This window comes from Cervus elaphus, chromosome 18 (assembly GCF_910594005.1).
Source record: "Cervus elaphus chromosome 18, mCerEla1.1, whole genome shotgun sequence".
Taxonomy (NCBI): Eukaryota; Metazoa; Chordata; class Mammalia; order Artiodactyla; family Cervidae; genus Cervus; species Cervus elaphus.
In genome coordinates, this window is record NC_057832.1 from 60,072,398 (window position 1) to 60,094,180 (window position 21,783).

Here is a 21,783-nt window from a genome sequence, read left to right on the forward strand (position 1 = left end):
ACAAAAACCCTGGCAGTATGGATAGGATAGAAAGAAACGACTAAATTAGAAATTTATGTGACAGTGATTCAACATGGATTTTGACCAGAAAGGAGACTGAGAAGTCAAAGATGACTATACAATGTCTATCTTGTATGTAATAATCAAAGGTAAGGAAAATAGGTAGAGAAGATTTTTGGGGCAAAAATAATACTTCAGTTAATAACTGAGGTATCTGTTTGTTATTCAAGTGGCAGTGTCTTTAAGGTGGTTAACAATATGGGCATAGTGGTCAGGAGAAAAGAGGGAGTCAGAAATGATCCATGAATGTATTTGAAGTCATGGAAGTGATATCACCTATGGACACGTTCAGTAAGAGAAAGGAGGGATTCAGATGAAACCCTGAAGAGGACCAGAATATAAACTTTATATCTAAAGGCAAAAAAAAAAAAAAAAGGTTTGAGTGGCATTTCAGAAGCTTGAAGAGAAATTTCAAGAAAGGAAAAGCAAGATGTATAGTATCAGATCTCATAGAAGGGTCAAGTGGTATAAAAGAACTGTCAGATTTGGCAATGAGGTTTCCAGTGTTTAGACGATACTTTCTTGAGTGCAGGGAACAGACTGCTTGAGTTGAATGAGTTAAAAAATGAATGGCAGTAGAAAAAAAATGAGTTAAGAGATTTTCAAAAATTCTTTAAAGGATAAGGCAGAAATAGGAATGAATACTTAAGGTAACTGTATATTAAGGATCTTATCAGGTGTGTGACATATGTGTTTTCTTTCTTCCTAGAAGCAAGTTGAGTAAGGGCTGAGTGACAAACGATGATAGAGACTTTAAAGATGAGAGGGGTTGGTAGGGAAGGTGGGACAGATGGAGTAATGAGCTCAAAGATGTGGGGAAGAACGAGATCAAGACCATAAGTTGAAAAGACCATTTCATCATCTCACACAGAAGCAAGGAGGTAATAATGAGTGACACGGAAACCATTTAGGATTCTGTTTACTCTTTAAATTATAAGTGAAGATACTACATTGAGAAGGGGAGCCAAAGAGATTAAAGAACTTGAGGGAATAATGGAAGCTTGTAACCACTAGTGAAAGTCACTCAATTGTGTCCAATTCTTTGCGACCCCATGGACTATACAGTTCATGGAATTCTCCAGGCTAGAATACTGACGTAGGTAACCGTTCCCTTATCCAGGGGATCTTCCCAAGCCAGGGATCAAACCCAGATCTCCCGCATTGCATTCGGATTCTTTACTAGACCAGCCACCAGGGAAGCCCAATCACTGTGGTGGCAAGAGGTAAAAGTGAGACTACAGACAAGTAAACAGATATGCTGGAAAGAGAAGCAGGTGCTATCGACTGGTCAAAATAAGCAATGACCAAAACAAGAATAAATGTTCTCAAGGTAATATTTATCCTAATGCACAATGCTCATTTTTACTGAGTATCTAAACAGGCAGCAAGGAGGATTTGAGAATTAAACGGTCCCATAATCATCATCTCTGTAGTGAATTCCTTGTAGTGTTTATATAATTCATCAGATCTATGAACCTTTATTAAGAGGAAATGTCAGAATTGGACTGTTTTTATTTCAAAACCATTATTATTGAAATCTATAAGGAATAACATCAGGGAAAAGAAAAACATATTGAAATAGATACTCTGTTCTCTTTTAAATAAAACCAACAGTCTAAAGATGTTAAAGAAATGAATTAGATATAATGATTATTTAACTCTGAAAATTAAAACCCATTCAGGAATTGTGAGGGAGCCTTGATACTAAACACCAATCTCGTTATTCATTCAGAATCCTTACTAACATTAGAAAAGCAATTAATCAAGTTATGACATAGATTCTAGGACTGTCTCCTTTCATTGTCATTAGTGAAACTGTCCAGGATTATATCTGCACTTTTCTAGTGATTTAAAGAACAATTTTTTTTTTTTTGGTAAGCTATTTGAAAACCAGAAGAATGTTTAAAATCATTGAACCTTAACTTACAGATTTCAATGAACAATCCAAATGTGTGAGACTGAAATAAATTTAGAAGTATCTTAATTCTGATATGACAGAAAGTGAAAGTGAAAGTATCTCAGTTGTGTCCAACTCTTTGCGACCCCATGAACTGCAGTCCATGAAATTCTCCAGGCCAGAATACTGGAGTGGGTAGCCTTTCCCTTCTCCAGGGGATGTCCCCAGCCCAGGGATCAAACCCATGTCTCCCACATTCCAGGAGGATTTTTTACCAGCTGAGTCACAAGGGAAGCCCAAGAATAATGGAGTGGGTAGCCCATACCTTCTCCAGCACATCTCCCCAACCCAGGAATCCAACTAGGGTCTCCTGCATTGCAAGCGGATTCTTTACCAACTGAACTAAGAGTGAACTTTAAAAAGTCCAAAATGCACTTTCATATCTGTTAGGAGAACATTTCCTTCTGTCAACAACTTTTGCTTTGGCTGCTTCTTTATATATAAATAAAGTGACAGAATTTAAAATATTTATTGTACACTTTTACACTCAATTAAAAAACTAGCTAGGGTAATATTTTAGGTCCAGAGTTTCACATAGGCTCTAAATGATTCTCTCTGTCTGCTGTCTATCTTAACTAGGTAATAGTCAGGTCACAGGCTCACTTTGGACAGTGTTGGAGGGATTCTGCCTGAATGTGAAGCCAGAGTCAAATGACAGTTACTCACCTAAGACTCCCAGAGGAGCATAAAGAAAGAAAGTGAAGACAGCCCCTGAGGGAAGCTTTCCTCAACTCTTAGACAACGAAATCTAGAACATGAGAAGTACAATTCTTACACATACTCCAGCATGAATTCTGTGCAACTGAAACCCAAAGAAATGGTCTCAAAATAATATTTGCAAGAAAAGCTAATATATGTCCACTGCAAATGATATCCCAAATTGAAAAATAACTATGGATATAGTTTTAAGGGCTATAACTCTTGATTCTAACAGTAATAGGTGCATTACAATACCTTGATATGCTTCCCTCATAGCTCAGTGGGTAAAGAATCTTCCCAAAATGCAGGAGACCTGGTTTGATTTCTGGGTTGGAAGATCCCCTAGAGAATGAAACGGCAACCCACTCCAGTATTCTTGCCTGGAGAATCCTGGGGACAGAGGAGCCTGGCAGGCTACAGTACATGGGGCTGCAAGAGTTAGACACGACTTAGTGACTAAACCACCAACCACCACAGTTCTAAGGGTCATAACTTTTGATTCTAACAGTAATGGATGCAATACCTGATTACAATACCCTGATACACTAGAAAATTTCAGTGAAAATGGTGTAAAACATTTATAAGTTTGGTTTTTCTTTTAGTACTCTCTAATTTGTTCTGAGAACTCAGAATTTCATTTACAGCGTCCGTGAGTAGCTAAAAGAGTGCAGAGGACATGCCTCTGACATGCAGAATCAAAGTTCTCTCTTCTGCTACATGTTCCTGTGATTCCTATTGGTAGCTAAGAGTAGGACAGACTAAGAGGCTTGATTCAGAAATGGCTAGATGATAGTCTATCGTTTCTCCCAGAATCAAACCACACATGACAGAGTTGGAGGAAGTTTCGACTTTGCTTATCATATGCGTACCATTTTCCTGTGAGCTTCCCTTGATCCCAAGCACAGTTTTGACCAACTTTTTTCCTATTCAGAAGATGGCAGCCTGACTCCTAACGGGACACTCCATCACTTGCAATGCACCCAAATCCATGACCCTTAAGCGATCCACCCACCCCTCCCTTCCTTTAACCTTGCTGACCCAATGCCCTGGCAAAACCTGCAGGTCTTCTCCTTCATTATCTATTTCCTATACTTGCAGCATGAGAGTTATTGCAAAAATGTCTTAAATTGAATCACATTTTCCAAATGAACAAATACAGAAGCATTTGACTACTCATTTACCAGGCTGTGAGACCTTTAGAGTTTAAAAAATCCCCTAAATGAGAATGTGTACAAACACATGAATATATAATTATTACTGATGGTTTGGTCAACCATTGAAATAGAAATTAAGAATGTCAAAACTATACAAATAAGTTATTCCTTATACACTGTTATCTATAAATAACAAATTTCAAACAAATTTCAAAACAAGTTTAATGATAATATATGTAGTCAGCAAACTTTCAGATTGACCTAAAAAAGCCTCCATTTCAAGACCATAATAGCACAGATTTCCTTTTTGTCCCCACCAAGATATGTTAAAAAAAAAAAAAAACAACCCAATAAATCAAATTCTGGCACGCCAATGTCATATAGAAACAACACACTTTTGACCAGGAAAGCTTTTCTGGGGACAAAATGTGATGAGCTGTTAGAAATTCACAACATGGTATCAAGAAGAATGTCAATGACCATGATTCAGTTCTATGCCTTCATCTAAATACCACTTTTTTTCTTTTAGAGAGAAATTACTGTCTCCATAGCCTTCAATACTCTAATCATGTGCATTTCAATTGCACTTAAAGCTACATGTTTATTCCAAGTCTATATGGGAAGTCTAGTTACCAGAAAATACACACTCATAAACAGGAAATCTAACTACATTAAGAAATCTAACTACAGTAAGAAGGTATTTTCCCCCCACACAATAGAGTTCAAAGACGTGACACCTATGCAATTTGTAGCAAAACTAAACACTACTATTATTGTGGAGTACCCTTCTCTCCCCTCTTATATTATGGCAACTTATGATTATAGCTATGTTTTCCAAGCCTATTTGAACTTGCTGCTCTTGCTTACAGATACAAATGACCTGCCCTTTACTGTGCAAAGCTTTCAATCAGTAAGCATGTCAAGGTGGATGGAAGGATGGCAGGAACAGTAAAAGGGGAAAAAAATCAATTTTTAGAAAGAATATGTTAACAACTGAATATTTAATCAAATTAGCCTAGAAATTCCTTCCTATTTTCAGCACTCTTTGTAAGGCTGTTTCTTCACGGTACAGAATGAATTTCAATAAGTGTCATATATTTAGTTAAATGGTTTATTTTGAAAATTTGTTGAATCAGGTCACTGACTCAGAATATGACAGATGAATATTGATATTGAATAAAAAGATTGACATTAGCTGGAAGGTTCTGGGCAGAATTCATTCACTTAATATTTAACAAAATATTTACTGAGCACCTACTGTGTGCCAGGATAAAATGATAAACATTTGGACTTTATACTACAATAAAAAAAAGAGGAGTTGTTCCAAAATAATTTCCTTGGGGTTAGTAAGGATTACAATGGAATACCAATAGTAAGCAAGGTCTTTAAAAGCACTTACATTTTCCACATGGCATCAGAAAAATGCATTAGTACTCATTCAAACATCCATTTTGTCATGGTTGTAGGATTTTAGACCTAACTCAGATTTTTGAAGATGCTGTTTACTGACCCTTAACAAAAACCAACTTCCTATTTTTCTGGAACAAAAGGGGGCTTACATTATTTCAAAGATTTCTTAGACATCAAAGAGCTTAGAGAGACATATAGTTTATGGGTAATGATTTAGGATTTAGTGAATCAAAAACACAGGGATTAAATTTCCTTTAAAAGACCCGTAGATTTAAATTTTAAGAGCCAAAATGTTGGTTTAAACATACTTTACTCCCGAGAAAAGCGAAAATTTATTTTTAAAGATAGTCTGAGTTATCTTACGGACCTAAAACTTGGCTAGGTTTTACTTTCCCACATGATTAGGCCTCAAAGGAGACAACCTGCCTTCTACTAAACAAATTTACTCCACCTCTCTCTGATTTGTAAACACACATTATTTCAAATCTCTAGCTCTGAATGTTCTTGATATTTTCAAGAAAATATTAAAAACCAGAAAAATCCCATAATCTTATTGAACAATTGAAGTACATTTTAATTCCTCCAAGTCAATTCTTTTTTTTACATACCACTTTAAATCTGGACCCAAGATTCTAGGTGCTAGATTCAGATTTCCAACTATTAAGGAACAAGAGATCATTTCAAAACAGGAAAAGGCCACTGATCTTAATATGTACACAGCCTCATGATATATTATTATATTTGCATTTAAAATAGTAGGAAGAAATACAGTACATAATCTTCCGTTCTAACACAATGGCCTTCCGGAAGGCCGCTAGCCTGGGTATTTCACTGAGTTTTTAGGATTAAAGGAAACAAGTTAGTGCACAACCTATGAGCTTTTATTCCTTTGGAAAAAATAGATTGCAACACTGGTCTGAGGGCTTTTAAAAGGCACTCGAAAGCAGCACAGTGCACGTTTTGAATTTCAGCAGTAGAGGAATAACAACTGGTGAAGTTCAGACAGATCGTAAAAAACAGAACAAAGAAAGCACCAGTATTCCAAACAGAGAGTTTATTCTGAATGAGAACATGGAAATAAAATGTGAAATATACACATAAATTTATAATGAATTTAGATTTCAAAAAAATATTGCTGTAGTTTAAGAATGAAATAACTATACTACTCTTTAGAATATACACAGTTTGATAGAAAGTATGTGGGTTGATGAGTTTAGGAAAATAAGTATGTGCCAATAAATATGATGAATTAAAGAATATCTCTTTTTAAAATTGCTAAGCCAATTTTCCAGTGAAGTAAAAAGCCTGAGACCTCTAAAGATAAAGTACTTTACAGAGCGGTCTGGGGTTCTTTGGCTACGCATGCTGCTGAATTAAACAGTATCTGAAGTTAAGACATGGGACCACTTGGCAGGCAGAGCTGCGGCCAGGATGACAAGCGAGACCACCAGTAGTTAAATCTGGCCTGCAGACACTTTGGCTCTCTAGCTTGCACAATTTTAAAGATATTGAGTCAACATTTTAAAATTGAGAGATTTCTAGGTTTAAAAATTCTGAAAGCCACCACATGGTTCCATGCCACTCACTGAGACTCACAGCAACTCTGATGATGCCATGCAGAGTGGCTGCCCCCCTTCAGATCAGTTCAGTCGCTCAGTTGTGTCCGACTGAGACCCCATAGACCGCAGCACGTCAGGCCTCCCTGTCTGTCACCAATTCCTGGAGTTTACTCAAACTCATGTCCATTGAGTCGGTGATGCCATCCAACCATCTCACTCTCTGTCGCCCCCTTCTCCTGCCCTTCAATCTTTCCCAGCATCAAGGTCTTTTCAAATGAGTCAGTTCTTCACATCAGGTGGCCAAAATACTGGAGTTTCAGCTTCAGCATCAGTCCTTCCAATGAACATTCAGGGCTGATTTCCTTTAGGATGGACTGGTTGGATCTTCTTTCAATCCAAAGGACTCTCAAGAATCTTCTCCAACACCACAGTTCAAAAGCATCAATTCTTTGGCGTTCAGTTTTCTTTATAGTCCAACTCTCACATCCATACATGACTACTGGAAAAACCATAGCTTTGACTAGACAGACCTCTGTTGGCAAAGTAATGACTCTGTTTTTTAATATGCTGTCTAGGTTGGTCATAACTTTTCTTCCAAGGAGCAAGTGTATTTCAATTTCATGGCTGCAGTCACCACCTGCTGTGATTTTGGAGCCCCCCAAAATCGTCTCTCACTGTTTGCACTATTTCCCCATCTATCTGCCATGAAGTAATAGGAACAGATGCCATGATCTTAGTTTTCTGAATGTTGAGTTTTAAGCCAACTTTTTCACTCTCCTCTTTCACTTTCATCAAGAGGCTCTTTAGTTCTTCTTTGCTTTCTGCCATAAAGGTGGTATCATCTGCATTTCTGAGGTTATTGATATTTCTCTTGGCAATCTTGATTCCAGCTTGTGCTTCATCCAGCCCAGCGTTTCTCATGATGTACTCGGCATATAAGTTAAATAAGCAGGGTGACAATATACAGCCTTGACATACTCCTTTCCTGATTTGGAACCAGTCTATTGTTCCATGTCCAGTTCTAACTGTTGCTTCTTAACCCGCATACAGATTTCTCAGGAGGCAGGTCAGGTGGTCTGAAGAATTTCCCATGTCTTGAAGAATTTTCCACAGTTTGATGTGATCCACAGAGTCAAAGGCTTTGGCGTAGTCAATAAAGCAGAAGTAGATGTTCTCTAGTAAAAGGGTTAGTTTTACTCATTTAGGTTACCTGTTTACAAATCTTTATATGGGATATAGACAAAACATAAGTGGGGAAGAAGAAAAGAAGAAGAAAATTCAACACACTGATTTAACACTGGAAAGGGAAAAGGAAGGACAGAGAGAGAAGGCAAGAAAAGAAGTACATAGCAGACAGAAGTTGTAAGCCATCAGCAACTGCCTCCTTTGCTGTCTCCAGATTTATACTATGAAAGAGATCTGTGACAAAAGGTTGTTGAGTGTTACTCTCATCAAATTCCATTAGGCCAGGCTCACAGTGTAGAAAATAAGAAGGAAAATTGTGGAGCAATATCCCAGATCAAGGATGAGGTGTGGGAATAAATGCAAGAAAATATCATGGTTCTCTTCTTTCATAGTCCTCAAACCAAGGGATGTGGGTCTCTCCTTCAACCTCACCTTTGAGGCTGTAAGGAAGTATGGCAGGCACTGTCCCAGTACTTCCCATAAATGACCAGGGATTCCATGTACAGCTGTGCTTGCGTAATTTCAGAGAGAAAAAAAAATGAGAATGACACTCTCATGGAATGCAAAGGAGAGGTCCTGCTCCAGATACCCACATGCCTCATTCTTTCATTTCCTTTAGGTTCTAGCTCAAAGGTCACCGTTGAATTAAGGCGTTCTCTGACCCACTACTGAATTTTTCAGTCACCAGTCCATTCCCTCCTATCTTACTACTCTCTCTACTTTATGCTTCCTTATATCTCTCATCACCACCTCACATACATTTTATTTCTGTATTTTATTTAATTTGCCTTTCTTCAATATAAAACAGAGCAACATGAAGTCAGAGACTTTTGTCTGTTTTATTCTTTGCTGCACTGCCAGAGTCTAGAATTATGCCTGGTAGGTGCATAACAATTTATCCTGAATGCCTAAACCCTCAAACACATTCTTAAGAGTACATGAAACTGGCTTTCACTAGAACCTGTGATTCTTTGACCATATTTCATAATTGCTCAGGCCAAATTTCATAATAGTCCTTTGTTATATTAGAAAAAATACTTTTCAAATCCTATGGACCATTATATAATCTATATGGCTCATAAATTTTTATATAATTTCTAATTGCCTTATAGCTACAGATTTTATTATAGAAATATAGAACACAGGAATAACCTGTATAAACATACTTGCACAAATTTACACAATCACAAAGAAATATGTATACCTGGGTATGTGATTGGCTGGTTCACTGTTGTCTTTTTATTTCACTATGCTCACACCTCCTGTTACAAATGCCACACATGTGATTTTTCTCTCAATTACATTTTACAGCTTATAAAAACACATTCTTCATTTTGTCCCTTGAAAAACAAAGTGGTCAGATTTTACTGGATGTTTTTATTGAAACAAATCCCAGGGGGAATATACTAAACTGTTAAACACAGCTGAAGAGATATCTGAGAATGGGGTTTCTGATAGAAGTGTAGATTACAAAATTACTCACAGCTCTAATCTGATAATAGGAGAATGCCCCACACATATGAATGGAGGTCTTTCTTGGTATGCTTTACTACAAAAAGAACGAGAAAGGAAAAAGATAACTGGAAAAAAAGAAGATGAGAAAAACTCCTGAGACTAGAAATGTTATAATCATTTATCACTAACTGAAGAATCCCAACATACGCCTCATTGGAAAATGGTTCAAATAGTAAACCTTCCTTGACGACTGGGCAGAGGCTGTGTGGTGCCATGAAGACAGCTTGTGGGCTAGGCTCATGCACAGTTGCCTTGCCTATAATATGAGGAGGTTAAGATATTGGTATCAATCGTGCCTATTTTGTAATGGTGTTGTAGTATCAGAAAGATGATACACTCAGAAGCAGCTTCAAAATTTTAAGTTCCAATCTTGTGATTTTAAAAAAATTACCTTACTTCATGGCAAGTAGGTTGATCTCTTTGCTATTAAATAATAGAATTTTTTCCCTAAGGTTGTCATTTGCTTATGAGATCCCCCCTAACAATTATGGACCTTGACTCCATTTTGCATGTGATTGATTTTTCTGAATATCTAATTCTTCAAGGGCAGATATTTCATTTCTTCCTTTTTAAAAATGTTCCTCTAGTACCAAACACATATGATGTTTAAATTACAGTTCTTAGCTATTTTTTGCTAAGGCAAATGTGGGCCTGGCAGCAACTCTGTTAAGAACAGGGAATCAAAATGATCCTGAATTGACATTAGTCAGTATATTCATCATTTATTACAAAGAAGTGACTATTTTGCACTGAGCAAAGCCCATGGAGAAACTCTGCCCTGAGGGCTAAGTGTCAAAGACACCAGTTTCAACACACACCAGTGAGGTAAAGGAGATTAATTCCCTGGCACTTGAGTCTGCATATTTTCTCCCTTTAAGGTGGCACAATTAGGAAATTCAGTTTTCCATGAACAAACATTAGTAGCTCAAGAGAAATACTGGGGATGACAGGGAAAGGAAAGCATGGATGATTCTGGTGAACCTAATGACAGTAAAGAAGAAACCATGAAATCACTAGATTTGGAAGCACAGAAGACTTGAAAGCAGCTCCAACCAAACCAAAGGGAACGGATGAGGAGGAAGGCGGCAGAGAGATGGGAGGTGCTCTCAATTTGCAGGGAACTGTCATCATGAATGTGTCACCAAGGGTATCCGTACAGTCAGAGAAAGGTGTGTGTCCTGAGAGAATGTTAGCCCTTTTGATTATTCACCTTGTTGTGAGGGGACCACATTTGAGAAAAAGTTTCTTGAGGCTATTATAGAGATGTGCCAAAGGCAAATTAGACTAATGCTATTTTGGACTATTTTTTTTTTTTACCAACAGTTAAGGAAATTGATTTTTGAAATGCATTTCTTAGTCTAATCCTCCTTTAAACAAATTTAAAATTTTAAGATTATAGTAGGTTGTAGTCTTAACAGGAATTTATAAGGGGTTTTCCCCTGCTTACAAAAGCATCATTTTTCTTCTACTGTAGGTTTAAAAGTTATGAAAATACTACTTATGAACTTTCGTACTGACTGGCTGTGGTTTAATCTAATACATCTTTATCATTCAGAAAAACCTCATCCACTAATTCTGAAGGGACATAGAGTATGTTTAATGTAAACCTCTACTGTGATGTATTAAGAACATGGCAATCTTTGCAAAAGCAGTAGTCAGCAGATAATCCTCTAAATGCTATAAATTACATCATGTTAAAAATCAAAATATATTTAGGTTAATAACTATAGGCTTATGCACCGTAAAGTTTGAAACCCTGAACAGAATTTATAAAACACCAGTAAATTTTACAGGGAATTAGCCACAGTTTTGGCACTAAAAAATTTCTTATAAGTGACGTAAATCTTACTTGTATTATTCAGCAGTTCAGAAAGAGTTAACACTGAATCCATCACAGACTTGCAGTCTACAACTGGAACCAAAGCCCCTCATTTTCTGTTCCATTATGGAAGTTTACATGTTAAAACAAAGCCCAATAAGCTTAAACCGAGAAAGAAAAGCTATGTACCTGTAAATAATCCAAGTACCACTTACAGTTTACATAAAAGCACAATTTATATCCTAGAAGCACACAGAAATATGATGTACATCATTTTCAGAGTATCCTCATGCAGAAAAAAATCATTAGTCAGCTATAATAGTTTAGCTGTAAAGGAAAATAATGTCTCTGAATCCATTTGCATGGCAATGTGCATGTGTCTGGTTGATGGAAATGACAGAATAAGTCTCCACCCAACTCTACAAAATGTGAACACTGTTCTTAAAATTCAGGAGAGGGTCCAGATACTTATATTCTCTCCAACATCAATTTTTACAATCCTCTCATATTCATTGACCGTCTTAACTTGGCAATTAAAGGATCCTGATTATTTTGCCTAAGAGAGTTGACAATATTTCATTCTGCTTCAGGGCTCCTTTGAATATAAAACTGTGATAAGGTAAAACACACTGGGCAACTATTAATGCATGAGCCACAGGAACTCTCTCCAACTGCCAAATTAGTAAATGGCTCTTTTTAAACATGAAGGGTATGAAATGTGAAACCATACTTTGGAGTAAATTCTGCATTGGCAATAGTCTGTGAAAATACCTTCGTTTCTGGTTTAATTATTGGATCAGTATCAGTACTAGCGAGATTGCCTGACCTCTGGTTATAATCTATTTCACCAAATATGATAGATGTCCTCCACAGAGCCCCAGCAAAGAGAGAAAGTAAAATTGAAAATGATGGATCACAAGACCTGTGTATTTGTCAGAAATTTAAAACAGCCCCTCACAGAAACACCTGCCCCTTGGAATCTGCCCCATGTAAAGCAAGGCTGGGAACTAGAAAACTGTTTGCTCGATCCTTTCTGGTCACATCACCCAACGACAGGGTGATTCGATCCCTTTTGTAAAGGCTGAGTCAGATCACAGCATTGAAACTTGCGGGCCGTAACAGTCATACACCATCTTCTACCCCAGCGCCCCTCTCTCCTGAGTCACACAGGTGGCTGTCAGAAGCAACCCCCTGAAACGAAAAGCCCCATTCTAGTTTCCACCTAGCCTCTAGGGCCACAACGTTCAGTTTCTGAAGCCGCTGAACTCTCACCCGCCTTCCCGATCTTGCCCTCCGGAACACCAGTCAGGTCTCCAGGGGAACAAAGAGCAGAACGGCCGGGGCCAGGGGTGGGGGTGCAAGAGCAGAAGGGGACTGGAGTTTTTTTTTTTTTACCTTGCGGCACCCAGGAACCGGCGGAGGAGAAGTCAAGCGCGCAGGGACCACCCGCGCGCGCCGCGCCTCCCTGCCTCCTCGCAGTAAGTCAGCTGTCGTCCCGCATTTGGCTCCCGCCCTCCGCTGGACTCCGCATCTGGTCACAAAGCGCTCCGGGCGCCGCGGGCGGCGAGAGCCTCGGGTCACCTGCGGCCGGGCCCAGCCGCGCGCTAGTCCGCCCTCCGGCTGCGCTCTCCCTCCGCCCCGCTCTCCCTCCGCCCCTTCCCACCCGCGCGCTGCCCGGCCAGTGACTCAGCCGGGCACCGGCGCGCGCGGTCCGGGGCAGCCCGGACACGTCCAGGAGGAAGCACGGCCAGGAGAACAGACTCGGGCTCTCGCCCGCCCGCCCCTGCACGTGTCCGCCCGTCTCGCGCGAGGTCCGTCCACCTCGTCCACAGGTCCAGGGACCGCTGAGGTGGGGACTGGCAACACCCCGAGGGGGAAATCGGCCCCCGCCCTTCCTGCCGCCCGCGCGCCGCGCCGGGCCCCGCGGGGGGTCGCGTTTCCTCCCGCCCCTCCCCCGCCCACGACAAGGTGAAACTTTCTAGGTGGAGTAGTTTTCTCGCCCTGGCCGCTCGCACTCTCCCCCGCCTCAGCTCGGGCAGTTTGAAGTTAGCACAGCCTGAAGATAAGCGGCAGCAAGTCTCCCCCTCCTGGTGCCCGTGTGGCTAGCGGCCTTGACGCACCGAGAGCTCTAGGCGCGCACACAACGCGCACGAGGCGCGCACCCCTGCGCTACCGGCGCGAAAAGCGCGAGGCTCTGCTCTAAAGAGGCTTTCCCGCGTTTCATCTCCGTTAGCCGCGGGGCGCTGACCCGGGGACGCGGAGATTTGGGCACCACACCCACAGGGAATCCTTTGTCAGATACGGAGGTAGGAGTGGATGGACAAATTGTCCCAATGGTTTCATTAATGCAATGATTATCCCCTACTATGATAACTGATAACTCAGGTTTCTGAAGGGAGAAACAACAGGAGTTTAACCCTGGGGAAACTTGCTTCTTTAGCTTTCTCCACCCCCCCCCCCCCCGGCCTTTACCCCCCCCCCCCCCCCCCCGCTTTCATAGCAGGAAATAGGCTGATTAAATAACTAGGCAAACAGTGAGCAACACAACAGAACAAAAGTTTAATTCTTAAATTAAATATTAAGATATTTAGATATTAAGAAGGGGGGTTGAGGGAGGGCTTGGTGGATTAATTTGTGTTAAGGTAACTTTTTAAAAAATCTCACATGTTTGAATATAAAACTTGTAAATATAAAAGTTACAGCCTTGCCTGTAAGGACTTAGCAGTTCTCCTTTCCAACTCTCTCAAGGGCTGGTCAGATAATGGCGGGTATTAGTTAATGAGAGTCAAGGAACAAAATAGCATTTACTATGCAGGTTCAGGAATTATTTACCACAGAATTAAAAACAGAAAAATATAGTTGGCATACTTAGCATTTTCCTGAGAGCTTCTTATGAGGCAGGCACTACACAGAGCACTTTCAACCCTCAAGAGTGATTACCTCATGAGCCCCCAATTTTGTGGAAAAGGAAAGTTCTTGTTATTGTAGGTAATACTAGCGCCCCGCATGGAACCATTTCCAGATGAGGAAACCAAGAACCTAAGAATTCCTAAGAGCCTCACCCAGCTGGTTAGTAAAAGAGAGATTAATACCAGGCTCTCAAGTCCCAGCCAGGCGTTTTTCACACTGTGCCAAGAGACTGCTGGCTGGCAAGGCTACCTAAACAACCCAGTTCTACGGAAGATTTCCTGATATCGCATGACACAACTTAACAACGACTACTTCACATTAAAATAATCATATTAAAATGCTAGTTTACTAGTTGAGGGGCGCTGGTCCTATTTATGGACAGGTCAGTTATATATTTGGGTTCAGTACAAACTTTCAATAAAAGATGAATAAATTAATGAATTTACACACACACACACACACACACACACACACACACACACACAAGTAGCCATAGCTGTCCAAAGGAATGATTAGAGTGCTGTTTCTATTTTTCTATTTCCTGGTTTCCATAGCAATATGTTAACTGGGTTTTTAGATTGCATTATGTAGTTGCTGTAACAGGTTTTCTGAGTTTGTGTGCCATGATAAAAATATAAAAGAAAAAAACTACAATTAAAGTGGTAGAAAGACCCAGCAAAACCATTGCAAACTGGATAATGAAATAGAATATAAATCCAAATAATCTATATTTTCAGCCCTGAAGTTTTCTAGTTTCTAGTTACAATTTTCAATCCAATTTTGAAACTGGATTAAAAATGATGATTTTGACTTATTAACTATAAATAAGGAGAAAATAGTTTATAAAAATAGCATAACTAAGAATAACATGACAAAAAGTATCCGAGTGTGTGAAAATCAAATAATCAGTTTTGTACACTACTAGACAAATTTGATCGGAAAAAGGGTTAGAAGGATTTCAATAGAAGCAGATACTTTAAAAAGGCAATAGGAATTCTACAATTCCAGTTTGGTTTGTGGCAAACTAATTGTTGCTGTTTAATTTTCCTTGGGTCTGTGGCATGGGTGACACACTCTATGACGAAGTTCTGTTGGTATTTTCCGAACCAAACCAAGCTCCTGTGGCTGATGCTGCTGGCTGGCTTGACCAGCACCTGTTTCTAACCAGATATTCCCTTGCTTGCCTCCACTGTTAGTACTGGAAAGGAGAAATGCTTGCTTTCCCAAACTCCTTTGCTAGCAGACATGACTATGTGATATCATTCTGGCAAGGAGGTTAAGCTGAATTCTGTTGGAGACTTCTGGGAAAGACTTCAGTTTTCTCATTATAAGGATGTAGTAAACTTGGGCCATGCCTTCCCACTTCTTACTTTTTTAATTTATTTATAATACAATTATAAATAACTGTCTCTCAGCAGAGAGCTAGCCAGGGGGAGAGAAGTTGACTCTGACGTTGCAGAGCTGTAGCACCAATGCCAGTTGACACCTGCTTACAGATATCTTGTTTTGTGGAAAAAATACTTGTTCCAGGTACTGTTGTCCAGAGTTTCTGTCACCTGGGGCCGGAAGCATTCAAAACTGATATACCCAAATGGGAAGAAAGATATGTCCAAGACTGAGTTTGGCATAGTAGTTCAAGAGTTTGAGTTTTAAAACCAGACAGCCTGGATTTTGATCTCAATACTGCTGCTTGTTAACTATGTTATTAACTGTAGGCCAGTGGTTTAAAGTCTCTGTTCCTTATCTGTAAAATGGGAAAAATAATAGTGATATTGTGAGGATGAAATGAGAAACTATAAGTAAAGCACATGAAATAGTTTCTGGTAAAATATAAGTGCTCAAAAGGCATGAATTACTCTTTAACATGTACTTGTCAGTAACACATAGTGCTTAACTATAAAGACGATCCCATCTCTTAAATCCTGAGATGGGCCAAAAGGTAGCCATGGTCAAGAGGAAGAGGAACAGCAGTTCTAAATGTACTCTAAACATGCTCTACTCTAAACATGTCACACAGTTTCTGCTCTCCCTTCAACACACAAAAAATTTCCATCTTTTTTGTAATTTGATGGTACTCTTTAAGTGTATTCACGTGGCACTGTTTTTGAAACAAAAATGAAAGCAGTCTTCTTAGAACAGTGACTTCTTATTGGCACTGCGTGAGAGACGGGGCCCACAGACATGCGGAGGCCCATAAAGTGCTTTTTAAAAATTTGAATTGTGTAGACAGAGGATGTGTTCTACAGTTAGCCATTGTCCTCCCATCTTCTCTTTTAATGCATACCGCCTACCTCTGATCTTGGTGTCACTTTTTTAGGCATTAGGATTTGTGAGTCCTGTCTTATTTATTCTTGGATTCTCTCTGCTTTCCTCCCTTCCCTGGCCTCAGTGCCCCTGTTATTGTGCCTATGGAAGATGTCTCCTCAAAAGAATAAGAAGAATTCAGGTTATAGTTTCTTAGATCATCTTGTGGATAAACACAATTTGGGGATATAGAACTTCTCTTACCTTTTTAGAGATACATCATGCATATTAGACTATTGAAGATTCTGAAAATTCACATGGAAAAACCACAACAGAACAAAAGCAAAAACATGCTTTTTTCCCTTCTTAACATCTTTAGTGGAAGTTTTCTATAAAATTAGTTTAATAGGTAACACACTTTGGGAAGCCTTCCCTTAAATAATGAAAATATCAGTTACAAAGGGCTAGAAGACGGCACTTTCAGTATGACCTGCTTTTATGTCCATTTATATTGGTTATATATTTGTAACTGGGCTCTCTAAAACATGCAATAATAAAGTTATCTAAAAGTATGAGTAAGCACATTCAATATTGAGGACAAGTACAAGACTGCTAGGCTCTTAAATTTACAAGTATCACAATTTAATCAGAAGGTCTAGGAAACTGGAGGCAGAAAAATTGAAAATAAATTACTATCTGCAACAGGCTGCTTTAATTTTGTTCATTTTCACATCCAGCTTATTGCCTCTTTCCCCAAATCAGGAAAATATACACTGCATTTCATTCTCATTTATTAAATGTCTACTATGTATCTGTCATGTGTTTGAGTTCTACTTAGGTCCTTACAACAAAACTCCAAGATGAGTATATTTCTTGGTTTACATTCAGGGAAATGAAACTCAAAGAGATCTTGTAACTTACCCATGGTCACACAACAGGCATAAGTCTGTCTCTTTCTAGAACTCCTGCATTTCCCCTTGTTGTTGCTGTTTAATGGCTAAGTTATGTCCAACTCTTTTGTGACCCCGTGGACTATAGCCCGGCAGGCTTCTCTGTCCATGGGATTTCCCAGGCAAGAATACTGGAGTGGGTTGCCATATCCCCTCACAACTATTATAAACTGTCCCTGGTCCTGTGGTGAATGGTGCAGTCTTTAATGTGGGGCAGGAGAAATCAGGGCTTCCTTTCATTTTCCCTTCTTCTTTGTCTACAGAGTCAGCCACAACCTAAGACAGGGCCATTGCTCTGTTTGGCCCTCAGGCCCTCAGGAACTGACTGTTGCCATGCATAGTAAAGATGCTGGCACCACCTACGTTGTCCATCTGTAAAACACTACCCAGGTTGAAACATGGGTCCTGGGCAGTCACGGTGGCCTAAGTGTTGGACTTTGAGTGCTTATGACCAAGATCTCCCTGTGTGAAGAGGAACTGGAATGCTCTCTCCCCATGCTTCTGTTTTCACAACTCCTGAGCTCTCCTTTGGAGACGTGGGGGAATGTAAGCAAGAAAGGGGAATACCAGATGACAGAGAGTCAGAAGTAATAACTTTTGGAGACTCTCTGTCCCCTCAGAAGATAAGAAGTAAAGACTAAAACTTGCAGAAATTCCCAGAAGCTTGCCCTCATATTTCTTTCTGTCAATACTTTCCTTCCTCGAATTGAGAAAGTAGCACTGATATATATACACTGTCATGTGCAAAATAGTTATTACTAAGTTGCTATATAACACAGCGAGCCCAGGCTGGTGCTCTGTGATGACTTAGAGGATGCGGGGAAAAGAGGGAGGCTCAAGAGAGGTGATATATATTATGTCAGGTTCACGCTGTTGCATGGCAGAAACCAATACAACATTGTAAACCAATTTTCCACCAATTAAAAAAAAATACATCAAAATACTTTCCTCCCTGAAACTGTGTTAATTTCTTTTTTTCTTTTTCTCTCCTCTCTTTTCCCCTTCCCTCCTCTCCCCTTCTGTCCTCTCTCCTCCCTTCCCCTCTTTTTTTCTGTCTTTCAATTCGGTTCAGTTGCTTTAGTTGTGTCTGACTCTTTGTGACCCTATGTATTGCAGCACGCCAGGCTTCCATGTCCATCACCAATACCTGGAGCTTGCTTAGACTCATATCCATCAAGTCAGTGATGCCATCCAACCGTCTCATCCTCTGTCGTCCCCTTCCTCTCCTGCCTTCAATCTTTCCAGGCTTCATGGTCTTTTCTAATGAGTCAGTTCTTCGCATCAGGTGTCAAAAGTATTGGAGCTTCAGCTTTAGCTTCAGTCCTTCCAATGAATATTCAGGACTGATTTCCTTCAGGATTGACTGGTTTGCTCTTCCTGCAGTCCAAGGAACCCTCAAGAGTCTTCTCCAACACCACAGGCCAAAAGCATCAATTCTTTGGTGCTCAGCTTTCTTTATAGTTCAACTCTCATATCCATACGTGACCAGTGGAAAAACCATAGCTTTGACTAGACTAGATCTTTGTTGACAGAGTAATGTCTCTGTTTTTTAATATGCTGTCTAGGTTGGTCATAGCTTTTCTTCCAAAGAGCAAGCGTCTTTTAATTTCATGACTGCAGTCACCATCTGCAGTGATTTTGGAGCCCAAGAAAATAAAGTCTGTCACTGTTTCCATTGTTTTCCCATCTATTTGCCATGAAGTTATGGGACTGGAGGCCATGATCTTTGTTTTGGAGTGTTGAGTTTTAAGCCAGCTTTTTTGCTCTCCTGTTTCACCTTCATCAAGAGTTCTTTAGTTCTTCTTCACTTTCTGCCATAAGGGAGGTATCATCTGCATATCTGAGGTTATTGATATTTCTCCCGACAATCTTGATTCCAGTTTATGCTTCATCCAGTCTGGCATTTCACATGGTGTACTCTGCATATAAGTTAAATAAGCAGGGTGACAATATACAGCCATGACATACTCCTTTCCCAATTTGTAACCAATCTGTTATTCCATGTCCAGTTCTAACTATTGCTTCTTGACCTGCATACAGATTTCTTAGGAGGCAGGTAAAGTAGTCTGGTATTCCCATCTCTTTAAGAATTTTCCATAGTTTGTTGTGATCCACACAGTAAATGGCTTTGGTGTAGTCAATAAAGCAGAAGTAGGCTTTTTTTTTCCTCGAACTTTCTTGCTTTTTCAGTGATCCAGCAGATGTTGGCAATTTGATCTCTGGTTCCTCTGCCTTTTCTAAATCCAGCTTGAATATCTGGAAGTTCACGGTTCACGTATTGCTGAAGCCTGGCTTGGAGAATTTTGAGCATTACTTTACTAGCCTGTGAGATGAGTGCAATTGTGCAGTAGTTCAAGCATTCTTTGGCATTGCCTTTCTTTGGGATTGGAATGAAAACTGACCTTTTCCAGTCCTGTGGCCACTGCTGAGTTTTCCAAATTTGCTGGCACATTGAGTGCAGTATTTTTAGAGCAGCATCTTTTAGGATTTGAAATAGCTCAACAGGAATTCCATCACCTCAACTAGCTTTGTTCATAGTGATGCTTCCTAAGGCCCACTTGACTTGGCATTCCAGGATGTCTTGCTCTAGGTGAGTTATCACACCATCGTGGTTATCTGGGTCATGAAGATCTTTTTTGTATAGTTCTTCTTGTATTCTTGCCACCTCTTCTTAATATCCTCTGCTTCTGTTAGGTCCATACCATTTTTGTCCTTTATTGTGCCCATCTTTGCATGAAATGTCCCTTTGGTATCTAATTTTCTTGAAGAGCTCTCTAGTCTTTCCCATTCTATTGTTTTCCTCTATTTCTGTCTTTACCTTGTGGTAAACTGTTAAAAGTATTTTGGTAAAGAATATAAGAAGAAATCTTTCATTTTTATTTAAAATAGTATGGCATTATTTCTCAACTAGTTCATCCATTTCATCTGTTAATCTAAACTGTTTGGCAGTAATACAAATGGATTAATCCATTTTGTGAAACAATGTACTAAAAAGGTGTTTCCTTCAATGATCAACTTTTCTTTGTGAATAACCCTTTAAAAATGTGTATGTGAGTATGTTTGTGTAATTACTTTAATTCTAGGTTTTATCACTAATTAGTTGAGGGCTTTGGCACTTAACCCCTGTGGATTAGTTTCTTCAGCTATAAGAGCAGTTCCAAAGTCTGATATAAATGTTTTTAAAAAATTAAATATCAACCAAAATTTTACTGAAACAAGTCAATTTGGAGTGAATATAGCAAACAATTTATTAATTGTACTATATAAAAAGGGACATTATATTAGGAAGAAAGTACTTCAGTGTGTGGTTCTTATTAACTACTGCCTTGTTCAAATATGATAAAATTCATTTTTCTGTTCCAGTGACTGATTGATTTAATAATTCAAGAAGAGTATATTTAGTGAATCCAAAAGTAAATTTGGCAACTCAGAAATGGCTACAAAATTTAACAGTTTGAGAGGGAATATCTAGGTTTTAGTGACATTGAAAAGTGATAGAATGTTTGAAATGTTTAATTAGAGTTAGTGTAACTATTACACGTAACTAATGTATTCTGATGTATAAGAAAGATAACTCCAATGCTTTTCCATTGGCCAGATTTTGACCTTTTGTTTAACAACCTCAGAGTCTATACATAATTATTAATATATATATACGTGGAAGGAAAGGCACTAGCTCTGCATTAACTTTGGTTTACTAACAAAGAATTTTAAAAATTGAGTGCACAGAAAAATTGTGACTAGTCAGAGGTCATGTTCAGAAAGTCAGTGGTAATGTAAACTGCTTCAGATTTCCAGTTTTTTGGTCTATTATAAACATTCCTGCCTTTACTTACTTTGAAAAACAAAATCCAACCAAACTACCCCCAAGAGGCAATTGCAAACTAACCTCTTGACAGACCTCTTGTCAGAGCCAATAAAATCATCTGCAAACCTCTGCTTGTGTTGAAGGAACTTTCAAGGAGTGTGCAACCTGAATTAGAAAAGACATCTTTTTAAAGCTTTCCCTGAAGTGTCTGGGCCATCTGTTTTGGCCCGAGCTCCCCATGTTAGAGCTGTTATCAAGTACTGTCGGCTCTCCCATTGCTACTGTTAACAAATGGATTTGTCACCCCAAAGTTAAGAAAAACCAGATGTTTCCTTTGTTGTTTTATATCCCAATGGCAGGTCAGGAGCCTGTTTAAACAGCACCAGTGAAACTGAGATGTAGAAATTGAGATCTTATTAATCTGGTCAGTGAGGTCATATGATTTAGGGCCATTTGAAGATTTAGACTGAATTTCAATATTTGGCCATCTACATCTATTGAATTACTTCCAAA

At 39.2% G+C, this 21,783-nt stretch overlaps 1 protein-coding gene across 2 annotated transcripts in view; it reads right to left on the reverse strand.

Moving 5' to 3' along the window:
• MET (MET proto-oncogene, receptor tyrosine kinase) overlaps positions 1 to 12,883 on the reverse strand; it is a 112,245-nt gene extending 99,362 nt beyond the window's left edge. For both annotated transcript variants that reach the window (XM_043872394.1, XM_043872393.1), the window contains exon 1: positions 12,754 to 12,883. The gene's annotated coding sequence lies outside the window, so the exon portion shown is untranslated. The remainder of the gene's footprint in view (positions 1 to 12,753) is intronic.
• Between the last annotated feature and the right edge of the window lie 8,900 nt (positions 12,884 to 21,783).